A 24490-nucleotide genomic window follows, 5' to 3' on the forward strand; every position below is an offset into this window, starting at 1 on the left:
CCTCCCCCAATTTGCCCTCCCCTCTATCAGCCCCCTGCCCTCTTGTCCCCTTCCCCCCTTATTTTCCTGTAGGGTAAGATAGATTTCCATACCCCATTGTGTGTGTTATTCCCTCCTTAAATCAAATCCTATGAGAATAAGATTTACTAATTCCCTCTCACCTTCACCCATTTCCCCTCCACTGTAAAAGCCTTTTCTTGTCTGCTTCATGTGAGATAATTTACCCCATTCTACTTCTCCCTTTCTCCTTCTTCCAGTATAATCCTCTCTCACCCCTTAATTTTATTTTCCAGATATCACCCCTTCATCTTCGACTCACCCTGTGCCCTCTATCTATCTATCTATCTATACATACATATATTTTTTTCTCCTCCCACTACACTAATACTGACAAAGGACTCATGAGTTACAAATACCATCTTTCTCTGCTGGAATGTAAACTGTTCAACCTTATTAAGTCTCTTATGATTTCTCTTTCCTGTTTACCTCTTCCATGTTTCACTTGAGTCTTGTATTTGAAAGTCAATTTTTTTATTCAGCTCTGGTCTTTCCTCAGGAGTGCTTGAAAGTCCCCTATTTCATTGAATGACTATTTTTTACTCTGAAAGATTATACTCAGTTTTGCTGGGTAGGTGATTCTAGTTTGTAGTCCTATTTCCTTTGCCCTCCAGAATACCATCCTCCATGCCCTCCAGACCCTTAATGTAGAAGCTGCTAAATCTTGTGTCATTCTGATTGTGTTTCCACAATACTTGAATTGTTTCTTTCTGACTGCTTGCAATATTTCCTCCTTGACCTGGGAATTCTGGAATTTGACTACAATATTCCTAGGAGTTTTCCTTTGGGGATCTTTTTCAGGACTTGATTGGTGGATTCTTTCAATTTCTGTTTTGCCCTCTAGTTCTAAAATATCAGGGCAGTTTTCCTTGATAATTTCTTGAAAGATGATGTCTAGGCTCTTTTTTTGGCTTTCAGATAGTCCAATAATTTTTAAATTCTCTCTCCTGGATCTATTTTCCAGGTCAGTTGTTTTTCCAATGAGATATTTCAAATTCTCTTCTATTTTTTCATTCTTTTGGATTAGTGTTACAGTGCCTTGATTTCTCAAATTGTCACTGGCTTCCAATTTCTAAATTCTAATTTTTAAGGAAGTATTTTCTTCAGTAAACCTTTGGACTTCCTTTTCCATTTGACCAATTTTGCTTTTTAGGCATTCTTCTCCTCATTGGCTTTTTGGATCTCTTTTGCCATTTGGGTTAGGCTATTTTTTAAAGTGTTATTTTCTTCAGTATTTTTTGGATCTCCTTTAGCATCACTCTCAGTTTTCCCTCTAGTTCTCTTACTTGCTTCTCAAAATTCTTTTTGAGCTCTTCCATGACCTGGGACCAATTCATATTTTTCTTGGAGGCTTTGGATGTAGGAGCTTTGTCTTCTTTGTCTTCTTCTGGTTGTGTGTTTTGATCTTCGTCACCAAAGTAAGATGATACAGTCTAACTCTTTTTGCACTGCTTACTCATGATCCCAGCCAATTACTTGAGTTATGAACTCTTTGTTAAGGTAGGGGACTGTTTCCAGTGTGGAAAATGCACTGTCCAAAGCTTCAGGGGTTTCATGCATCTGTTTTCAGAGATACTTCTAGGGACCTATAAATTTTCAGTTCTTCCAAGGTGCTATGATCAAGGGGGAGGTGTTGACTCCTTTCCTGGTCTGTGCTCTGGTCTATGAGTGACCACAAGCACTCTTTTCTGTCTTGGAACTGTAAAGATTTCCTCTCCACAACCACTACAAGCTCTACCACACCAGCATTCCTTCTTACCCCAGGACCACCACCCAGAACTGTGACCCAGATCCAAGCATAGGCAAAGCAAGAGAATCCTGCACCAGCAGAGTTCCCTGCAACCCCCCTCTGATCTGCCATCTGATTCACCCTCAGTCTGTGGGCCAGAAGCTCTGGAGGCAGCCGCTGCCCCGGGGCCAAGTTTGGGGAATGGGGCTGGAACCCCAGTGTGCTTCTCTCTCACCACCACAGAAACAGACTTTTCCCACTCTCCTTCTAAGTTGTCTTTGGTCTTCATGGGTTGAGAAGTCTGGAATCTGCCAAAGCTGCATGTGATTCAGTCCTGTGAGGCCTGCTTCAGGTTCACTGCAGCCTGCATGCCCATGTGGAACTGTGCTCCTCTCCCTGACCCTTTCTGATCAACCATTCAGGCTGCCTTTGGCTGGAAATTTGTTTCACTCTGTCTTTTTGTGTGATTTGCTGCTTAGAATTTGTTTAGAACCATTTTTTATAGGTATTTGGAGGGGATTGGGGGAAGGCTCAACCAAGCCACTGCTTTTACTCCACCATGTTGGCTCTGTCCCCTAATATAGAGTTTTATATCACAATTTCTTTCTACAGAACTATCGGGTACTACATAAGGCAGTACTATTAGGATTTCTTTTTATATCTATTTTGAAAATCAGTATTTTGAAACTTAAAATTTTCTAGGTAAAATTTCAGTGTAGGAAAATTAAAATATGAAGTCCCAAAGTAAGGTTTCACCAAGTAATCATTTCAAAGAAATTTGTGTTGTTAGAGTGCAAACACTAATTTCCTGGCATACTATCCATTTTAAAGCTTTTCTTATAGGGTCAAGCAGAGATGATAGTAACTTCCTTAGACTTTTGCTTGTGGGCACACATGAGGCCAATAAAATCACAAATAGGGAGATTTTTATCTGGGGCTGACATTTTATGAGAAGTAACTTGATGAAATAGGTTCTCTGATATTATTTAATAACTTTTTTTTTTCCTTTGTTAGGGGAAGGTCATATTCCAAGAGTAGTAGGACAGAGTATAGAGGTACTACATGATGGATGGGACAAGGAAATGTTATGCTTTCCTTTCCCTTTGTGACTTTGCTATTTATTCATTTTACTTATTTTATAGGAATCTCTGTTTTAGTGACGCAATTTCTTCTCCATTGTTTTGTCCCCATTTGTTGATTTTATACACATACCATAATGTGCTTTAGGACAAAGATGGGATACTTAAATATAGGTATTGTAGCACAAGTAGAGCTATTTAGTTTTCTATATCCATGGGTTGGGAAGATCTGGGTTACAATGTAAAATTTGTGCTCAAATTTCATGGGCAGACTATATTTACACTCACAAAAGATAATAAATGTGTACTCAGATTTTTATCGTTTCAACTGCAATTACATGCAGTTACCAGTTTTGCATGTGTAACTGCAAATTTTGTATGAGCTGTTTAGATGCAAGTTCTTGCAAATATTGCCTAGAATTTTTTTTAAACTTCAGGGCCCATAAAACAATGCTAAAAAATTCATGTCAGGGAAATGAAGGAGAGTCAGACAACTGTGTGAGTACACAGTAAGCAATTGGTTAGCAGACAAATGAGAATCTTCCTAAGTATGTATTTTTGTCATATCATTAGAAAGACCCTTTTTGCTAAAGCTACATTACTGTGTTTGGAGATCAGACTTTGGTTTCATGTTATAAGTAATATGTCAAAGAAGACAGGAAAATTAACCTCCCTTCTCCCCAGTGACCAAATTACTCTGTCAGAAGTCTGAGGGAATTACCTCAGCACTTAAGAAAGTATATGAATATTCTGAGGTCATAAGACCCTTTTATGGTTAGTTAGGTCCATCCAGTTAATGCTTCAGTACATCAAGAACTTGTGATTTACCAATGTTGATGCTCCCTGAATGAAAAATAATTATAACCAGTCCAGACATGAATAACTCATATTCAGGAGTTGTTGTGGCTGAAAATGCAAAACAAAACAAAACAAAAAAAATTACTTAGTTTAATTTTCTGTGCTGTCAGAGATTAAGGATGTTGGGAAAGAAGAAATTGGTATTCACTTACTGGGACAGGGGCACATAGCTGCCAGCTTTTCCCTGAAGTTTATTTAAATGTGGAGGAAAAGTAGCCAGGGGGTAGGGTTTGCTGTAGTTATGATTGGAAAATGGCCTAAGTGTAATGAAGAAAAGAGTGTGTATGGATAGCAAGAGGTAGAGTACATCTGAAGAGTTTGAGTGACATAATTAGCATCATTGCCATCATAAGGAGGAGAAGGAAGACAAAGTGAATATCCCTTACATAGTGCTTTAATGTTTTCAAAGTACTTTACAAATATTGTCTCATTTTATCCTCACAACGTAGAGGTAGGTGTTATTTTTAACCTTTATTTTACAAGTGGGAAAACAAAGTCAGAAAGAGGTTAGATGACCAAGATCACACAGTTAATAAATCTGAGGTCAGATTCATTCTCAGGTCTTCCTAAATTCAGATCCAATACTCCATCTACTGCATCACCTATGACGCTCTGATAAAACATTTCTGGTGAGTGACTAGGAAATGTATTACTGGGAGTGAAATAATTACCAAGAGAACATTCAGTAAATGATACGTAGGAGATAGGGGGAGTAAGCTGAAGCAGTGAATGCCAGGATAAGTGCAGAATTGGCCAGATCTGCATTGCATTGATCTCTGGCTCAAGATGGATTGTACTTTTCTACACATACCATCTCTCCTGCTGCATATCCTTTTGTAGATCATAAAAGAGCAATGATGAATATAGTCTTGTATGACATTTCAGAATGAGGTGAAGTCTAAGTCTTTTGGGGGGTAAGAAAATGCCAGGTTTTTTGGGTAAAGGTGGCAAGGTGACCCAAGGTATGGGGTGTACATGAATTTAAGTGGTAATTTTGTGATACAGACATCTTCATCCTTTGTTTGGCTTCTTCTTATAAAATAAAATAAATCAATCAACAAATATTGATTAAGCTCTTATTATTTTATTGACACTGTGTATAGTGAACCAAATAGTCTAGTGTGGTAAGTGATTTTTTTTCAATTCTTTGTATCTTGTTTGGTTCTAGAATACAAGAGTTTAGAATCATGAATCTAGAAGTGCAAAGGACTTCAGAATCTGTCTAGTCTACCCTTTCCCCTTCATTTTATGGGTAAGGAAACTAAGGGCCAAGGAGATTAAAGAACTTACCCTAGATCAAAGAGGTAGTAAGAATTACAGACCAATTTTGAACCCAAGTCTTATGACTACACTGTCATTGTTCTTTCCATTGATCCATGACTAAACTTATATAGGATATACATCATGGGATATCAGAAACACACACACACACACACACACACAAGCCCTACAGCCAGAGTAACTGGGTTATAATCCAACCTTTGGTACTTACTGTTTCTGTAATCATTGCCAAATCATTAATCTCAGTTTGAAGATCAACTGGAACTCAATTAACCCATATAATAAATAAGAGCCTTGGAGGAGATGACCTCTAAGATCCCTTCACTCTCTAGATCTATGATCCTAGGATGACAATACACTGGTAAGTTAGTAGTGTAGAACCAGTTAAACTTGGGAAATAATTAGGCTCATAAACATAGTTATGCAAACCAGAATTCTTTCCCATTTCTCTCAAAAAGCATAAGATGTCCACCCCTGACCTTATTTATCATCTTCTCTGCCTTTGCAGTCACCATACATCTCCCTACCTGAGCCACCTTCTACCCTAGACCTTCAGAATTCATGTTCCAATCCTTAAGGAAGTTATCTAGTAATCTTAAGAATTCCATGCCTTGGAGGTAAGCCATTTTGATTACTGAGTCAGTGAGTGCAAACTGAAATAGCCCCTATTTTTAGTTCCCAAACATAAGATCATACTTCACATCCTTTCTAATTTTTCAACTCATCCATCTTAGCATCAGCCCTGCTGCCCTTCCCACACCATTTTTTTGTTTACTTTTTTCTTCAGACACAGTAATCAAATCAACAGTATTATTGGTTCTGAAAATGGAATACAGGCATACCTCAGAGATTCTGTGGTTTTGGTTCCAGAACACTACATTAAAGTGAGTCACGTGATTATTTTGGTTTCCTAAGTGCATGTAAAATTTATGTTTACATGATACTGTTGTCTACTAAGTGTGCAATAGTATTATATCTAATAAAATAATGTATATATGTCTCCCTGTATAGTTCTGTTTTTTAAATATTTCTACACTACCGTTTTTACATATATGTTAGAGTACATATCTTTTTTTCATGAAAAAAGGCAGAGATCTCAAGGTAGCTACTCTTCTTATCCTTATCTTTATGATAATATGTTCTTTTCTCATATGTTCCAAGTTTGAGAAATAGTACGTTACTCAAACTTTATTTTCATCTCTTACATAGGACATTCATTTCCCCTCTCATCATTTTGCTTTTTTGTACAATACCTAGACATTGACAGACTCTGTTTCCTCTTTGAACTTGCAGGCAATGGGATTCTGAAAGGATAATGATTACATCTGCCCCTAATAACTTATAACTTTTGTTTAGTCCTTTCAAGTTGCTCAGATAGAGTTTCTTTCTCAGGGTTCTTTTATCTCCCATGATTGTGTTTAAGATATTTCACCTAATTCTTATTTTCTCAGTATGGATGTTTGAATGTTATCTATTATTTTAAAGGTCCCCCCTTTCCTCCCACTAGATTATATTAAAATTAGCAGCCTAAATTATTCTTGGTTGAATTATTTTCTTTTATCTTTTTGGGTGATCTCCTTTTCTTTATAGTAACTGCTGCATAATCTTGTATGATTCTATGATTCTCTGATACCTAAATTTTTATTTTGATTACTCACAATATTTTTTTTTCTTTGACCTGGTAACTCAGTAGTTTGAAAATCTCATTAGTGGATGAATCAAATTAAGGATTTTTTTTTTCAGCCAATGACCTATGTATTCTTTCTATTTCTACTTTACCCTCTGGACAGTATTGTTTTATGACATTGTGTTTTAGTATTATTTTTTCATAGCTTCCAGAGATTTTATTTTGGATGTTCTTAAATCATACATCTTCATCTACTTTGAAAGTCAGTTTTTTGATAGTCAATAGCACATGTTCCAATTTTTTCAAAATTTCAACTTTGTTCTAATACTTTTATTATAGCATAGAATTTTTGAGATTTATTTCCTCAATTATATATGTATGTATGTATGTATGTATGTATGTATGTATTTATGTCTACTATTTGGGCAAAATTTTCTACTTTCATTCAAAGTGGTTTGTTCTCCTTCCAAATGCTTTTATTTCATTTTTAATTATGTTTCAGCTCTTCCTTTATTTATGCTAATAGTTCTTAGAATCTTTGAGTTTAAATCATTCCCACCCACCCCACCCCCATGGTTTTACTTGTAATCATAGGAGAATTACTTTATTATTCAAGGATTTTATTTGAAAATGGTTTTAACTTATAATATTTCTTTATTGTAATTGGAGTTTTCTTTAGTTTCCTAGTGTATTCAATTTATTCCCTAGACATGTCTAACAAAAGTTCCTTTCTTTGTCATCCTCCCCCCACCCCAGCATTGTCTTGATTAAGCAACACAGAATTATTGGTCATTTGATACAGTGATACAGGTGTGAGAGGAGGGCTGAAAGAAGCCACACAGCCCTTCACCTAGGAAAGGGCAGCTAACAATCTTATTGGTTGATAATAACTTCTTACTTCTATTCCCAAAGAAGATCCTAAATGTTTATAAATTGTCATCTTGGATAGGTGATTGATTCTGGGATTCCAGCATTTGTGCCTTCCCTGTAACTCCAAATGCTAGATAAAGAAGCCAACCTGTCATCCTGGATATTTTTAAGTTTAAACCCCTTAGTTTAGTTTTTAGATAGAAATTCTGAGGTCTATGACCTATTACACAGAAGTAGGACCCAGATCATATTTCCTATTTAAAATCCTGAAATACAATACCACTGTATCAGGCATAGGTCCTGGCCACTTTAATAACTCAGATACTGCTTTCCTGCTGCAGTTCTGGATAGAGTAGCTGGGACCTAGTTCTTATTGTTTGCTTTTTCTCTTTATCATAGACTTTATCTAGGATTCTTCTTGAGATTAGACCTTTCTTTGTTCTGCATCCCAGCCCTGGAGTCAATGAATGGAAACCTACACTGATCTTTACTCCAGTCAAATACCAGGAATTCATGTTAGCTTAAGCTTTAGGCATCATTTGTTAGAATAGGCTCTGACATAGAACATATTGTAATATGAGCCTCATTTTCAGATGTAGACTTCAATGTGATAGATAAGTTCACTGTTTTCTTTTTTTGTTTTTGTTAAATTTTGTTTTACTTGGCACTGTCTATTATTTTTGTAATGATTTCCTGGTGACCTGGGCTTAGCTGGAAACTTGTATGTCCTTATCTTTGTTGGAACTACAACTTCATTTCTTTTTAAAATATATTTTATGTATTATGTAAAATATTACCCAATCATATGTAAAAAAAATTTTACACACATTTTTTAAAAAGTTGAGTTCCAAATTCTTTCCTTCTACCACCCCTTGATAAAGCAAGCAATGTGATTTCAATTATACACTTTAGGTCAAACAGAACATATCTCCATATTAGCCATGTTACAAAAGGAAATGTATGCAAAAACCCCAAGAAAATAAAATAAATACATTTATGTATTTTGTGAGATATTTCCCAATTACATGTAAAAATTTAATAATATTTTTAAAAAATTTTTGATTTCCAAATTCTATCTCTCATGCTCCAACCCTCCTTGAGAAAGTAAGCAATTTGTTATAATTGTACATCTAAATTCATGCAAAATACATTTCCATATTAGACACGTTACAAAAAAAGTAGATAGATAGCTCACTAGATAGAGCGCTGGGCTTGGAGCCAGGAAGACCTGAGTATAAATCTGAATGCCAACCCTTAGTAGCTGCTTGATACTAGGCAAGTCATTTAACCTTTGTTTGCCACTAGTGAAGGAAATGGCAAACTACTTCAGGATCCTTGCCAAGAAAACCCCATGGACATTATTAGCATGATATGGTCCACAGGGTCACAAATGTAAAAAATGAACAACAAAAAGAAAACAGAACAAAAAATACCAACAAAAATAAAGTTAAAAAAATATGCTTCAATCTATATTCAGAGTTCATCAGTTCTCTCTTTCTGGTGGCCAATCACATTTTTTATCATGGTCTTTTGGATTTGTCTTGGATTATTATCTTGATCAGAGTAGTTAAGTTTTTCACAGTTGATCATTCATTCAATATTTCTGTTAGTACATACAATGTTCTTTGGGTTTAGCTCACTTCATTTTGCATGAGTTCACATAAGTTTATCTACTTTTTGTTTGTTTGTTTTGTTTTGTTTTTCTGAAAGCATCGTATGTATCATTTCTTATAGCACAATAGTATTCCTTCTCGGTCATATACCACAACTTGCTCAGTTGTTCCCCACTTGATGGGAATCTCCATGATTTCCAATTATTTGCCACTACCAAAAGAGCTGCTAGAAATATTTTTGCACAAATAGTTCATTTTGCTTTTTCTCTAATCTCTTTGTGATACAGACCTAGTAGTGTTATTACAAGGTCAAATGGTATACACAGTTTTGTAACACTGGACATAGATCCAAATCATCCTCCAGAATGGTTGGACTAGTTCACATCACCAATAGTGCATTCATGTCTCAATTTTTCCACATCCCCACTAGCATTCACCATTTTCATTTTCTTTCATGTTAGCTAATTTGGTAGGTATAAGGTGGTATCTCAGGAATATTTTAATTTTAATTCCCTAATCAGTTGTGGTTTTGTTGTGATAAAAATCTGCAAGAAAGAGAATCTGAGGCACAAAATTCCAAGCATAATCTGTTTATTATCAAAGGTAGCAGTTGTGATTAATGGAGATCAATAGCCTCTTGGTTACCAGAGATGCATTAGAACAGATGGAGTAATCTTAAATAAATTACCCTACACCTTCGGTAAGCTTAAAAATGCTGACTTGCAAAAAGGTATTTCTAAAGTCCAGGACAATAGAGAAAATGTGAAATTAGTCAACCTCCTGGAAAATCCTATGATAGGTAACCCCCCACACCACAGTGGTCTAGTGGTAGGCATATGACTGGGCAGAACATTTGATAACCATGTTGATTCTTCCCCTTCCTCCCTTCATAATAAGATAGAATGAGTCCAGGCTGTTGCCCAGAGAAATGAGGATATATTCTTATATAGAAATTCTTAATATAAATTAAATATAAATTCTTATATAGAAATCAAACTATCTTATAAACTCTAGTGGTAAGAAGTTAAACTGTCTTTTTAAAAAAAAACATCAAAGTAGTACAGATCTGTTTCTATTTGAGTTTGTTACAGCCACTCACAAAATAGTTAAATCTAAGACTGGTGAAGAAGGGGATTGAGAGAATTCTAATAATAGGGGAGAGTGTGAATAAATCCACAGAGGAATGAAAATAGAACATGTTCTGGGGGGAAATTTTTTTACATTTTGTCTGAAACATTCTATACATAAAGTGGATTAACATAAGATTTTCACAAAGGTAGGTTGGGGCCAATTGAGGAGGGCCTTGAAAATGAGACAAAATAATTTAAACTTTACTGTGTAAGTAAAAGGGTGGCACTGAAGACTTTTGGGAACATCAAATAGCAAGAGCAGTTCTAATGACTCAGTCTACCACATACCCAAGATAATAATATGCCTACTCTGGAACTCTAAGCCATGCCAGGCTTCAGCCTTAATGTGCTAGACAACTTGTACCAAAGGGGCATTTCCCAAGCTTATTTTTTCTTATGTTACTCTAAACCCTAACCATCTTAGTCATATCACTCTATAGTCCTCATTTGCTTTTACCCTTCTATTCCATTGCCCTTGGTTGGAATCTTTGATATCAATGAAATACTTTTTGAATGATTCAATTTAAACACTTTCCATCTTTTTTCACCTAGTCATGGGGTGGTGGGAAGTATCCTTCACCTTTATTTCCAGTACTATGTAATTCTTCTTTCATGACCACAAAAGCACTATACCAGAAGGAGGGATAGGGATAGTTCTCACTATTTATTCCTACATTTAGATTTTCTCTTTGCCACCACTTTTCAGTATTTTTTTTCTCTTTGAAGTCCATTAAATCCTTCTTTCTCATATTATCTAATTCCTTGGTGCAGTCATTGACAAAATGCAAAGTCAATATTCATTCTTTCTCAAAGAACCTGGTAGTTTCCTTTTTTGACCAATTCTTGCCCTCATATTTGGATACTTCAAAATGCATAAGCCTATCCATTAAAAACCCTGTCTTCCCACTTTATCAACTTCCTAAACACCCATGACATCCAACATCACTTTATTTAGGTCACAAGGTCACACATAAGGATAGTCATATCTTTAATATGATCTTCTACCATAATTATACCATTGCCCCAATCAAGAATTCTGAAAGTCTTCTCCCTGACCATAACCTCATGTCTTTCAATCTCTCCTTTTTCTTTCCCCTTCAATCAGTTCTTATCTTTCTCTCATACTAAATCTGTCTTTTTTCCACTGGTTTCTTGCCTGTGATGCATCAACATTTCTAGGACCCTTCTATTCTAAAATAATAACAAAACAAAGCAAACACATTTACTTGATCCTGCCATTCCCTCAAATTGCTGTTATAAGTACATCTGAACAGCATCCACATAACTCACCTCTCACTTGGATTGTTGCAATCTCCTTTTAAGTTATTTCCTTGCTTGTATTCTGTCCACCATAGAAGCCATCCTCCACATATCTGCTGACTGGATATTCCTTAAACACAAACCTGAACATATAACTCTTCTTCCTCAAAAAACTTCAGTGGCTCCCTATTACCTGCAGAATAAAATATGTAATCCTCAGTTTGGCATTCAAAGCTCTCTACAATGTGGCTGCCACCCTCCTTTCTAATTTTATTTCATATTATTTTCATTTAAACTATCTGTTCTAGTCAACTGGCCAGTGCCTGCTAACTAACAAAAATAATATTCCATCTTCATTCTCTGCCTTTTTAAAAAGTCATCCCTCATATCACAAATACACATCTCATCACTATTTCATAGAACCCCAAGCTGTCTTCAAAGAGCAGACTAGGGAGTAATCTTCTCTACAAAGTCATTCTAGATCTACCCAGTTATTAGCACTTCTCTATTAAAATGGCATTGCATTACATTATGTACACACACACACACACACATATGTATATTTGAATTTATTTTAATATTTATATGTTGTATTTCTCCACTCCTAAGAAGAATGTAAGCTCCCTGAAGGTAGGTATTATTTCATTTTTGTCTTTTTATGATTAGAACTTAGCATATGGTTTTGGACATAGTAGGTACTAATACACGTCAAATTGAATTGAATTCATTTTGTTGAATAGCATGACAATTTAAGAGATAAGGGAACTACGTTCCAGGGAAGGTTTGTTCATGGTCACAGATTTTGCATCTGGCAAAAGAACTGGCACTTAAAGTATCTCTGAAACAATTGGCCCTGGAATACCAAATAGAATTTACAGTCTCAGTTTTTGTTTTGCTTTGTTTTTTTGCTGAGTGTCTATGTGATGACTTTATCCAAGTGTCTCTCATTCTTGGTTTGAAAGAGTTGTGTTTCCTTAAGTGTGTAGCTCCCTAGAGTTTTCAAAGTACTTTTACAAATGTGATGCCAGTTGATCCCCACAACAACTCTAGTAGGTAAATGAGGAAGGTATTAAAATGTTCATCTGATAAAGAAACTCTGAGGTTCAGAGAAATTACATTGCTCAGCCATGATCCTGTAGCTTGTAATTAGAAGGGTTGAATTCAAACCTAAGTTTCAATTCCAAAGTTTTTGATCTATTACTAGATATTGCTTTTAGTGTATGGAAGACCTCTATTGAGTAAGATCATCATAAGATCAGAGATTAAGAGATCAAAGGAACTTCAGAGGCTATCACACGCCCTTCCCCCAAACTATGTTGCAGATAATTGCAATCCCAAAGACAAGGATGCATATTTTGTATAAAGTGTATAGGTTGGTAAAAAAAATATCAATATCCTACTAAGTAGTGTAGAACTACACTAACCAGGAAGTCTAATTTTGACCTTCTTTCTCTGACTTCCCTTTCTAAGCATTTCCCTTAGGGTTGAAACTCCAGATTCTTTTTTATGCCTTATAAATGCTAATTTCTATGAGGTGCAGAATATATCTTTGACCTTGTGTGATGCAATCATTCACTATCATTTTTCTCATACTCTTATCTATGTATATTTCCCAAGCCTACCATTATATACTTCTGTTCTCTGAACTTCAATGAGTGAACATCAATAAAAAAGTGAATGCTTAGAATTTTAATCTTTAATCCTTTATAGAATATGTTCTAGTTGAGAAATTCTAAGATATTCTTTTAAAAAAAATACAGATTTCTAAAACAGTGACATTCAGATAGAATAGAATGTTTTTTCTTTTTCTTAACTGACCTAATGACAGTTGAGATTTAAATCATGTGTGATATTGTAATCTGGTCCAAAATATTAGTACAGGATCCAAATGGAAGTTCTCTGTCATTCAGAATATTTGATTATAGAAGTTACATCAATAGAATAATTATTTCTATAAGCATCCTAAAACTTATTTATTTGATATTGAGGGTTTCAATTTGAAAAGTTCAATACCAGATTAAAAATAATTTTTCTACTTAAAAAAGCTATTTAGAATTTTAGATTTTGAGAAGAATGTATTTCTCTATTTCCTTATGACACAAGTCATTTTCTTATATATCCACCTATTTATAATAATTAAGATTGATTTTGTAATCCTAGCCTTTATATTAAACTATCTATTTCCTACGAAATACTCTTGCTATGTCTATTAAAGTCAGTTGGTCAACAGACATTTATTAAACACCTAATATGTGTTTAATTAAAATTTTACTGTGCATAAATATGTATTATCCATTTAACTCATCATACTATGATGTACAATAGATTGTTTTAAATGCATACATATCCTCTCTCTTCTTCTAGATTTTATGTTTCTAAAGGTCAGGGGTAATTTCTCGTATTTATTATTTTTTTTTACCATAGTACCAATGAAGAATTATGACATATTTTAATTGATTGAGTAATCAGTTGAATTGAAGCTCCCACATCCTGTCAATATAGCATTCCATTAGCAAAACTGATTATTAAGCTACTATCTTTCCCTTTTTTCATATCTAATATCACTGATTATTGCTTCTATAAATATGTCACTCTGCATTCTTCTAATCTAGTCTTTCTTATTAAACAATCAAAGCTTCTCTCAAAAAAAGATTAACACTAATGTTTTTATTCCCTTCAGCCTTCACCAACCTTCAATAGTCTTCCTTTCTAAACAACCTCTCCAAACGTACTTTGGTGTCACAAAATATTGAAATATTACTTCAAAAAATCTCTCTCTCTCTCTCTCTCTCTCTCTCTCTCTCTCTCTCTCTCTCTCTCTCTCTCTCTCTCTCTCTCTCTTTCTCTCTCTTGTGCCCCCTCCCTCTCCTCCTTTGAATTTTGTATGACTATTATCTCTTAGGTCTCATCTGTACCAGATTGCAATCAGCATCTTTTTCAACTCTAAAATTTTATGCCTTTGACCCTTAATTTCATGTTATTGTCCTTCATCTGTGTTCCCTTTTCTTCTGCCTCTAAGCCTTTTGTTTCTGAAAGCTCATTCTGAGCTTATGATTTCATCTGCCATTTTATGTATAAAAATTTATTAACTTTGTCTTCTCTCCATTCTTCTCATCCTACAAACCCTATTTCAGAAAATTTCTTGTGAATATTTTGCCAAAAATTCCAACTCAATATAACTTAAGCTGAAATTAATATTTTCCTTCCCAATGCTCTCAAATGCTTTCAAGTGCTCTTAACTTATTTAAGTTAAATAAGTTTAAACAAAAAGTAAGGTATACTCTTTGATGTCCTGCTTTTTTTCCCTTTACATTTAGGTCATTAAAAAGTGCAAACCCTGTCATCTTTTCAAGAGCACTCAAGTAACACATAGAGGGTCATTCAAAGTCACATGTAACACAAGAACTATAGTTCTTGTTTCTATGGTACTTATAAAATTTCAAAAAGAAAAAAAGAAAAACAATAAGCAAAAATCAAAAAATAAAATACTCAACAAACACTCAATGTAGCAGTAGCAACACATAATTGGATTTCATAGTGGTTTCAAGGCCCATGAGAATATTGTTTTTCCATAATACTTAAGTTTCAGGCATCACAACTTGCAGCTATTATTGAGTATTGAATATGTACCACAATATATGATACATATGTATGTATGTGTATGTGTATGTATATATACACATACACACACACACACACACACACACACATTCATAAATGAAAACTAAAAACAAGAGGGGGGCATTCCTGTGCTATGACTCAGGATATCCAGGAGTGTGGTGGAAGCCTGGCCACAGGAATGATAAGGGAAAGCTGGCTTTTCATAGCCCAAGGTTGTTCAGCTGCTAAGTACAATTTTCTACCTATAGATTGTGGAGGTGGCATGACTGGAAATGTCTGTAAAGGACTTTTGGGGGCATAGCCAAGAAGGCAGAGTAAAGGAATCAATATTGTCAAGCTTTCCCAACATTTTCCTCAAATTAACCTGGAAATATTGCTTCAAATGTACTCATGGAGTGGAAAAGCTAACACAAAATTGAGGCAAACAGTTTTCCAACCCAGGATAACTTAGGAAGTCAGAAAGAGAGATCTCTAACACCGGAGTGGGGGTCTGACCTATAACTCGAGTTGTGGCAACACCAGCTGGGGCTTTGGAGGGAGGAACAGCAGCAACTGCTGCTTTAGGAGCTCTCAGCCCAGAGACAGTAAGTGGGTCAGGCTGCTGGTCAGAAAGAGATTACAGGGGATTCTTAGCTGACACTGGGCACAGACCGTACTGATTGGCAAGTCTGTTGCCCAAAAACAGTTCTGGGCAATAGTGTCAGTATGCAGAACAATGCTTATGATTGGTCGCAAGGGAACAGGGGCCCTGGTCACAGTTCTAGGGCCAAGAGAAGTGCTAGTACTTGTTACTGCAAGAAAAAAGGGGACATGGTTACAGTTCTAGGACCAAGGAGTTCTCTAGTGCTTGTAGCTACAGGGGAACAGGGGCCTTTCCTGGGCAAAGACCTGGAAAACAGTAACCACATCTCTCCCAGGATAACATTACCTTGGAAGCACTGAAAACTTGCTGACCCCAGAACTAGCTCTGAAAATAGCAGCACAAAAAAGGCTGAAGCTTGGCAAAGTGCTTCCCTGTGCTAAAATGAGCAGATACCAACTTTAACATAAATTTCAAATTGAAGAAACATCCTGGGGAAAGGGGGGGAGGGGAAGAACTTGACCATAAAGAGCTACTATGGTGCAGGGAAGACCAAGACATAAACGTAAAACTTAACAGTGAGAAAATAGATATAAAACCCCCCCACCCTGGCCACAGTGCCAATTGGACCTAATGCCATCAAGAATTCCTGGAAGAGTTAAAGAAAGAGTTATAAGAGTGGTAGAGGGAAAATTTTGGGAAAAAATGAGCGATGCAAGAAAATTATGAAAAAAAATGGATTAATAGTAAAATAAAAGGCAAAAAATACTGAAGAACATATCACCTTAAAAATATAATTGACCTAGTCATAAAAAAGGCACAAAAATTCAATGATAAAAGAACTCCTTAAAAACCAAATTGCTCAAATGGGAAAAGAGGTATAAAAGCTCACTGAAGAAAATAATTCTTTAAAAATTAGAATTGGACAAGTGGAAACTAATCACTCCATAAGACTTCAATAAACAATAAAACAGACTCAAAAAATGAAAAAAAATGGAAGAAAATGTAAAATATCTGATCAGAAAAGCAATTGACCTGGAAAATAGATCAAGTAGAGATAATTTGAGAATTATTGGATACCCTGAAAGCTGTGATCAAAGAAGAGCCTAGACATCAAATTTCAAGAAATTATCAAGAAAAATTTCCCTGATTGGAGCAGTTAGGTGGAGCAGTAGATAAGCTCCAGCCTTGGAGTCAGGAGGACCTGAGTTCAAATTCAGTCTCAGACACATAACACTTACTAGCTGTGTGACCCTGGGCAAGTCACTTAACCCTGATAGCCTCACCAAAAAAAAAATTTCCCTGATGTCTCTGATACAGAAGGTAAAAGGGAAATCAAAATGATCTACCAATCACTTCCTGAAAGACATCCCAAAATTAAAACTTCAGGAATATTACAGCCAAATTCCAGTGTTCTGAGATGAAGGAGAAAATTTTGCAAGAAATTGGAAAAAAACAATTCAAATACTGGGAACCCATAGTTAGGATTGCACAAGACTTAGCAGCTTCCATATTAAAGGAGGAGATGGCCTGGGATATGATTTTCCAGAGGGCAAAGGAGCTAGGGGTATAATCAGGAATAACCTACCCAGCAAAAATAAGTATAATACTGCAAGCGACAAAATGGATACTTCATGAAATATAGGACTTCCAAGCAATTCTGTGGAAAAGACTGGAACTGAATGGAAAATTTGACATTCAAACACAAGACTCAAGAAAATCATAAAAGGGTAAATATGAAAGAGTAATCATAAGGGATGCAATGTAGTTAAACTATTTACATTCTTATATGGGAAGATATTACATGTAACTGCTAAAAACTTTATAATTATTAGAAGGAGTTTGCATAGACAGAGGGCACAGGTGGGAGTTGATTATGTTGGGGTAATCTTCAAAAAAAAATAAATATAAGGGTGAACAGGAGAGATGCACTAAGAGTAGGGAAAAGGGACAGGTAAATAAGGCAAATCTAACATTAAAGAGGTGTTCAAGGAAAAGCTTTTACAATGGAAGGGAACATAGGTGGTGTGGGTAATCCTTGAACCTCACTCATTTCAGAATTGATTCAAAAAGGGAATGAACTTTTTGTGGAGTAGTGACTTGGTTCAACCATTCTGGAGAACAGGCTGAAATTGTGCCCAAAAGACTATGTAATTGTGCTTACTTTTTGAACCAGCAATACTACTATTAAGTATGCACATCAAAGAGGTATTTGTGGAGACTTTTTCTTGTGGCAGCAAAAAATGGAAATTAAGGGGATGCCCATCAATTGGGGGATAACTGAACAAGTTGTGGCATATTATTTTGATGGAGTACTATTTTAATATAAGTAGTGATGAGTGGGGTGGCTTCAGAAAAACCTGAGAAGACTTATATGAACTGATGTGTAGTTAAGTGAACAGAACCAGGAGACCATTGTACACAGTAACAGCAGATGATCAGCTGTGGAAATTTGACCAAGACAATGATTTGAAATCATTCCAGAGGACCTAAGATGAAAGATACTATCCATCTCCATATAGAAAACTGGTGAGATCTGAATGCAAATTTAAGTATAATTTTCTCTATTTTTCTAGCTTTTTTTTTTCAACATGGCTAATAAGTAAATATAATTTGCATTAAAGGGGGGGATGTCTTAGAATTAGTGATACTTCCACATGAAAGATAGTCTTCCTGTTTTTCACTGGTCCAATGGGAACTAGAATTTTTACTTGGTGGTTTAAGTAGATGACAAAGAAAAAAAAATTCCCTAGGCTTTCAGGAAGCCTTGTAAAATAAAGCATGTAGGAGAGCCCAGATTAAATAGCTTCAGTCCACTTCCTAGATCATTGATGTGTAGAGGATATCACACATCTAGGGAGGAGGGCAGACACCTAATTTCTCCATGAAAATGTCACCACTCTATCAAACTGATACTACTGGACTATTTTTCTTCTTGTAACCAATGATATTTTAATTTTATTTTCTACCTTTCATTTCCTTTTTGTCAGCAAAAATGCAAGAGAAATTTCATTTCCTCTAAATTTATTTTAATGGGCTTTAAATAAGAGGTAAGTATAGCCAATGAAATCATTTAAATTCATTTAATTATGCTAATAAAAATAATAATAGTAACAACAACTAATATTAATATAGCAGTTATGATGTTCTAAATGTTGTACTATGTTTTATGAATATTATTTAATTTGATCCTTAAAACATTTCCACAAAGTGTGAGCTATTATTATCCCTATTTTATAGATGAGGAAATTGAGGCAGGCCTAGCACTCTATTCTTTGCACCACTTAGCAGCAAATGCATCTCTTAATGTAAGTATAGATAAGTGTATCTCCTAATGTAATTATCAACATTTTATTTTATTGTTAAAAGTAAAAATAAATCATTGAGTCTAGCCAAAGGAACATTGTTTTTCTTCTTAATAAAGTCTAAATAATTAGAGGCAATTATGAGATGATGGGGAATTGAAATTGAATTGAATAATAGGAATCACAAATAGTTGTAAGAGTTTAAGCAAGTTACTTATCCATGCTGGGTCTACATTTTTTTTTAAACTGGAAAGGGGGATAAAGGGATTAGTATTAATGCAGTACCTACTATATGCAAGGTAGTATGCCAAGTCCTGGCAACAGTGGCAAATAGAAGTTAAGTGTCTTGCCCAGGATCACACAACTAATACAAATCTGAGGCCAGATTTGAACTCAGACCTGATTGACTCCAGGTCAATTGTGCTATCCATGTCACCACCTTCCTGCTTTGAGGACCTTTAAGGTTCTTTCTAGAACAGAATTCTATAATTCTCTAGTCAAGACTGGTAAGTCCTACCACCCTTGCCTTCTCTCTCTACCCTAAAGATTTAAGGAAATGCTTATATCCGTATCCTGTGTTGGAGGTAGCTAAAGACAGTACCATGTAATATGAATAACCACAATAAATTGCTTCATAAGACTTGAGAAGGTACTAGGGAGAAGTTGGGATATTATCACAGCATCTAGCCCCTCCAAAAATACAGAATTTCATTGGGGTGCCTGGGGAAAAGAGATTATCAGACTGTTGATTTACCTTGTCTAAACCTGCTTTTGGTAATGGAAGCCAGCTTGGATGTGTGAGGATGTAAGATCATCATCTATGTAAAACCAAATTTGGAGCTATTATTGCATAAGAGAGACACAGTGAAGTTACCAATGTCACACTCTGCCAACAATGCCACGCTCAAGCAATTTTGGCAAAAATCGAAAGATGAGCATTGGGGAAGTCAGAGAACTGGAAGAGGAATCTATATTACTTTCAGTGAGCTTTCAAGAAATCTAATAATGATGATGGTGGTGGTGATGGTGGAGATGATAATAATAAAAACAACTAACATTTATACAACTTTTACTTTGTGCCAGCATTGTGCTAAGTGCTTTACAAATATTATCTTATCTGATTTTCTCAATAATCCTGCAAGTTAGGTGCTATTATTAGCACCTCATTTTTATAATTGAGGAAACTGGTACAAAAGAAAGTTAAATAACTTAATAGGATCACAAAGCTAGTAAATGTCTAAGATTTGGGATTGAAACTCAGGTCTTCTGGATTCCAGGTCCAGCACTCTATTCACTGCACCACCTAGCTGTGCCTTATGTTTACCACATGCTATAAAAAAAAAGAAAAGAAAAAGAAATATATACAATAACTGTTGGGAATCTGACCCAACATTTGACTTTAAATGATTATGATTATATATTGCTTTCTGGAAAAAGGTAGTTCACTCCTAGATTTTTTTACTTTGACATATCAAATGAAATTTTTATTCCTTGATTTTTGCATATGCTGCATTTGCAAGTGAATTTGGTGATAGAATACTTTGTAGTAGCATCTAACAAATTACCTAATCTTTTAGGAAAATATGAAAATGATCTAATGGGAAATATTCTGCATGGATCCTTCAAGTTTAGTGAAAAAATCCCAGTGAGTCAATAAACATTATTAAGCCCCTACTATGCATCAGGCACTGTGTCAAATGCTCAGGATGTGAAGAAAGGTAAAACTCAGTCCTTGCCCTTAAGTAGCTTACCCTCTAAGGGGGTCAAAACAAGCAAACAGATGTGTACAATGAAACTATATTAAAAAAAGTAAATAGGAAATGAAATGGTTAAAAGAAGTAAAATACTAGAGTTAAGGATTGGGGATGGGTTCCTTGAGTAGGTAGTATTTAAGTTGGAACTTGAAAGAGGTCAGTGAAGCTAGGAGATAGAAATAAGGAGGGAGAGCATTCCAGTCAAGGGAACAATTGAAGAAAATGCCTAGAGTTGAATGATGGAGTGTTTTGTTTGTAGAATAACAAGGAAATCAGTGTGACTGGATTGAGATTTTGTGGGAGGTGGATGGTTGCAAGTTGTAGAAGACTAGAAAGAGTGGGGAAATCTATCTGATGAAGAATTTAGAATTTCAAATGAAGGATTTTTTTAGTTGACCCTTTAGGAAAATCACTTTGTTATCTTAATGGTGGATGGACTGGAGCAGAGGGAGAATTTTTTGGTAGGAGGACCAACTAGCAGCTTTTTGCAGGGTCCAGTGTGAGGTGATGAGGGCTCATAACAGGGTGGTGACAATATCAGAAAAGTGACTATTCAAGAGCTATCATAAAAATGAAATAAGTAGGCCTTGGCAACAGAATTGATATAAGAGGTGAGAGACAGTGATAAATCAATGATGATAAATAGTTTGTAAATCTGGGGGTCAGTGAGGATGATAATATTTTTGACAATAACTGGGAAATTTGAATGGGTGGAGGATTTTGAGGAAAGGATAATGAGTTCAATTTTGGAAATGTTGAGTTTAAGATGTTTACTGGACATTCAGTTCTAGATATCTGAAAAACACTTGAAAATGTGATGCTGGAGACCAGCAGAGAAGATGGGATTGGAAAGGCAAATTTGAGAATTATCATCCATGAGATGATAATTACATATGTGGGAGATGATGAGATCACCAAATGAAATCATATAAAAGGAGAAGAGATGAGAGCCTGGGATAGAACTCTATTGGATACTCATGACAAGTGAGAGTGACTTGGATGAGAATCCAGCAAAGGACCCTGAGAACTAATGGTCATATTGGTAGGAGAAGCAGGAGAGGTTGATATCCTTAAAACATATAGAATATCAAGATCATTAATAGTGTCAAAGACTAAAGAAGTCAAGAAAAATGAGGATTGAGAAAAGGATTTGTTAATTAGGAGAGCATTGATAATTTATTTTATTGGAATGATGAAGTCAGAAATCAAAATGAAGGGGGTTAAGAAGAACCGAGAGGAGAGCAAGTGTATTATATATAGTTTTGTCAAATTTCATCATGAAACACAAGAGAATAATTCTCAAGGGAACTGAAAATTTTCCCTTTTTAATACACTGAGAACCACAAGGAATATTTTTTTTATGTAATAACTACCAAAATTGCAATACTAAAATATATGGTATACTGTAGAGTTAAAAAAAAGGAGAGTGTTATCTATACTTCTAATAAAAATCTATAATATTAACAACTTTAAGGAGTAATTAAAAATTAGTGATTGAAACATCAAATTGAATATATTTTAATGTTACTATTTTGAGATAAGTTCAAGGAATGTAACTGAACTTTTCAATGCTATCATGAAAATAATTTTTTCAATCTCATTTTGCAAAAGATTCAGACCCCTACCTTTCTAGAATGAAGTTCTACTGGGTATGGTTCCCTCATGAAGCTTAGGTCTTAAATACCACAACTCTGATATTTGAATACAACTTCCTTCTCTATAATAAAATATTCCCCAGTCCCTTTTTGAACATTACAGATATTACTTGCTAGTATGCTTTTCACATTAAAAGGGATTTCAATATGTCTGGGGAGAAAAAAAAAATGTTAGCTAGCATTTCATCAGAAAAATGGTTGAAGGATACTAACAGTATTTTGGACATTGAACTGAATTCTTTTTTTTTTTACATTAGCCTCTAATAAAGTTTTCATTAGACCAAATCGGGTAATCACCCCCTTTCATTCCCTCATTCAAATAATTTACTCATGCACTATGAAATTATTTGAAATAACTAGGGCAATAGAGGAGAAAATAACCCTGTCAAAAGCATGAAGGGAAATCCAATGAAGTCAGATTATGTGAAGAGCGTTATGGATGAAAGTTCAGAAATAACAACATATATAACAAGAGAGAAACAGCTCTACCACATTTTACTATGAAAGTTAAGAATTTATAGTTCTTAAAAATGAATATATATATATATTTACACATACACATGCATATTTATAGGCATACGGATATATGTGTTTATATGTATGTGTGTGAACCCCAGGATTCTCATTTTAGAGATTAAAGGAACCTTAAAGGTCATATATATTTAATTTTACAGATATGGAAACAGAGGACTTGGACAAGGTCATGTTCATGGCATAGTTAAATGGCATAGTTATGATTCAAACCTCCATTCTCTGGCTATAAATCAAAGGCTTTTTCCTCTGCACCATACACAATATACCTTCCTTCTCTATAATCTTTTGCAATTGCATTCATATTCAAAACTGCTATTATCTTTAGCTAGCATTGTTTTTTGCTTGGCAAAGAGATAAAATGGTTACTGGGTGAGGCAAATAAAGTCTCTTTTGACCTTTTCATTAAGAAAATTCTTTAACTTCTTTAGAAAGTGGTAAGATCAGAACCTTAACATGTTATTTAAATATGAAATACTGTAATACTGGTAAACTCAATTTACCAGTAGAAATAGGCAGTATTCTGTTTAATCCCTCTTCAGATACAAAAACAGGGATATACATCTTGAAAACATGTATTTTAAATGAAAGTTAGAAAGAGAATGTAAGAGTGTGTGGTGTGAACCAAACAAAAAAAAAGGATATAGAATGAAAAAAAAACACAGGACTGTTAAAAGATCACTTACAGTTAAACTATATCAGAAACCAAATATTTCTAGTCCTATTACATACTATTGAGTAACCATTAATATCTAGACAGTTATCTATTTTTACACGGAAAATTCTAGTAGTAATATTCTATTTTTCTCAGGGGTGAATTAGAAAAGGATTGTAATGTTACTAATGATTTACCTTATTTCATTTTTTGACAGGGTTACTAAATAGGTAGGTCAAATGAGATAGAATAGCTATAGCTCACAAAAAAAGAAAAACTTTTCATAAAATGCCTTATTCTATTCTTGTGGAAAAGATGGAGGAATTTGGACTATTCGGAACTGGTTGAATGTATTCAATTAGTTGTAGCTAATGACTCAATGTCATCTTTGCAGGCTATCTCCAGTGAAGTGCCTAAGGGAAATATTTTTGGTACTGGGTAAAGGGTTATAATATGCTTAACAAATGTGTAGAAAGCTGAAAGAGGGAAAGGGTAGGGAGATCAATGAATGGCAGAGTCAAGAATTTTTTTTAATATCTTTGCAGGCTGGAGTCTAGCCACTAAACCATTGGGTAAATTTGAATATGATGAAATATAATGCTGCTAAATATTTGTTACTTTTGAGTTCAAAATGTCAACTTTACTGGTACAAGATGGAGGAAGCATAAGTGGGTATCAGTTCATCTAAATCAGCTTCAGGAAGAGAGATAGTGGGGATTAATGAACTGACTGTACATTCAATATGAGTCAGCAGTGTGTTATGGCAACTCAGAATGCTAAGGCTGAATTAAGATAGACACTGCACAACAATATAAAGCTAATGATTTAATTGCTCTCTAGAGTGGGCTGACCATTTCTTGAGTATTGTGTTCAGTTATATCTCTT

Source organism: Vombatus ursinus, unplaced genomic scaffold (assembly GCF_900497805.2).
Source record: "Vombatus ursinus unplaced genomic scaffold, bare-nosed wombat genome assembly UNPS02014791.1, whole genome shotgun sequence".
Lineage (NCBI taxonomy): Eukaryota > Metazoa > Chordata > Mammalia > Diprotodontia > Vombatidae > Vombatus > Vombatus ursinus.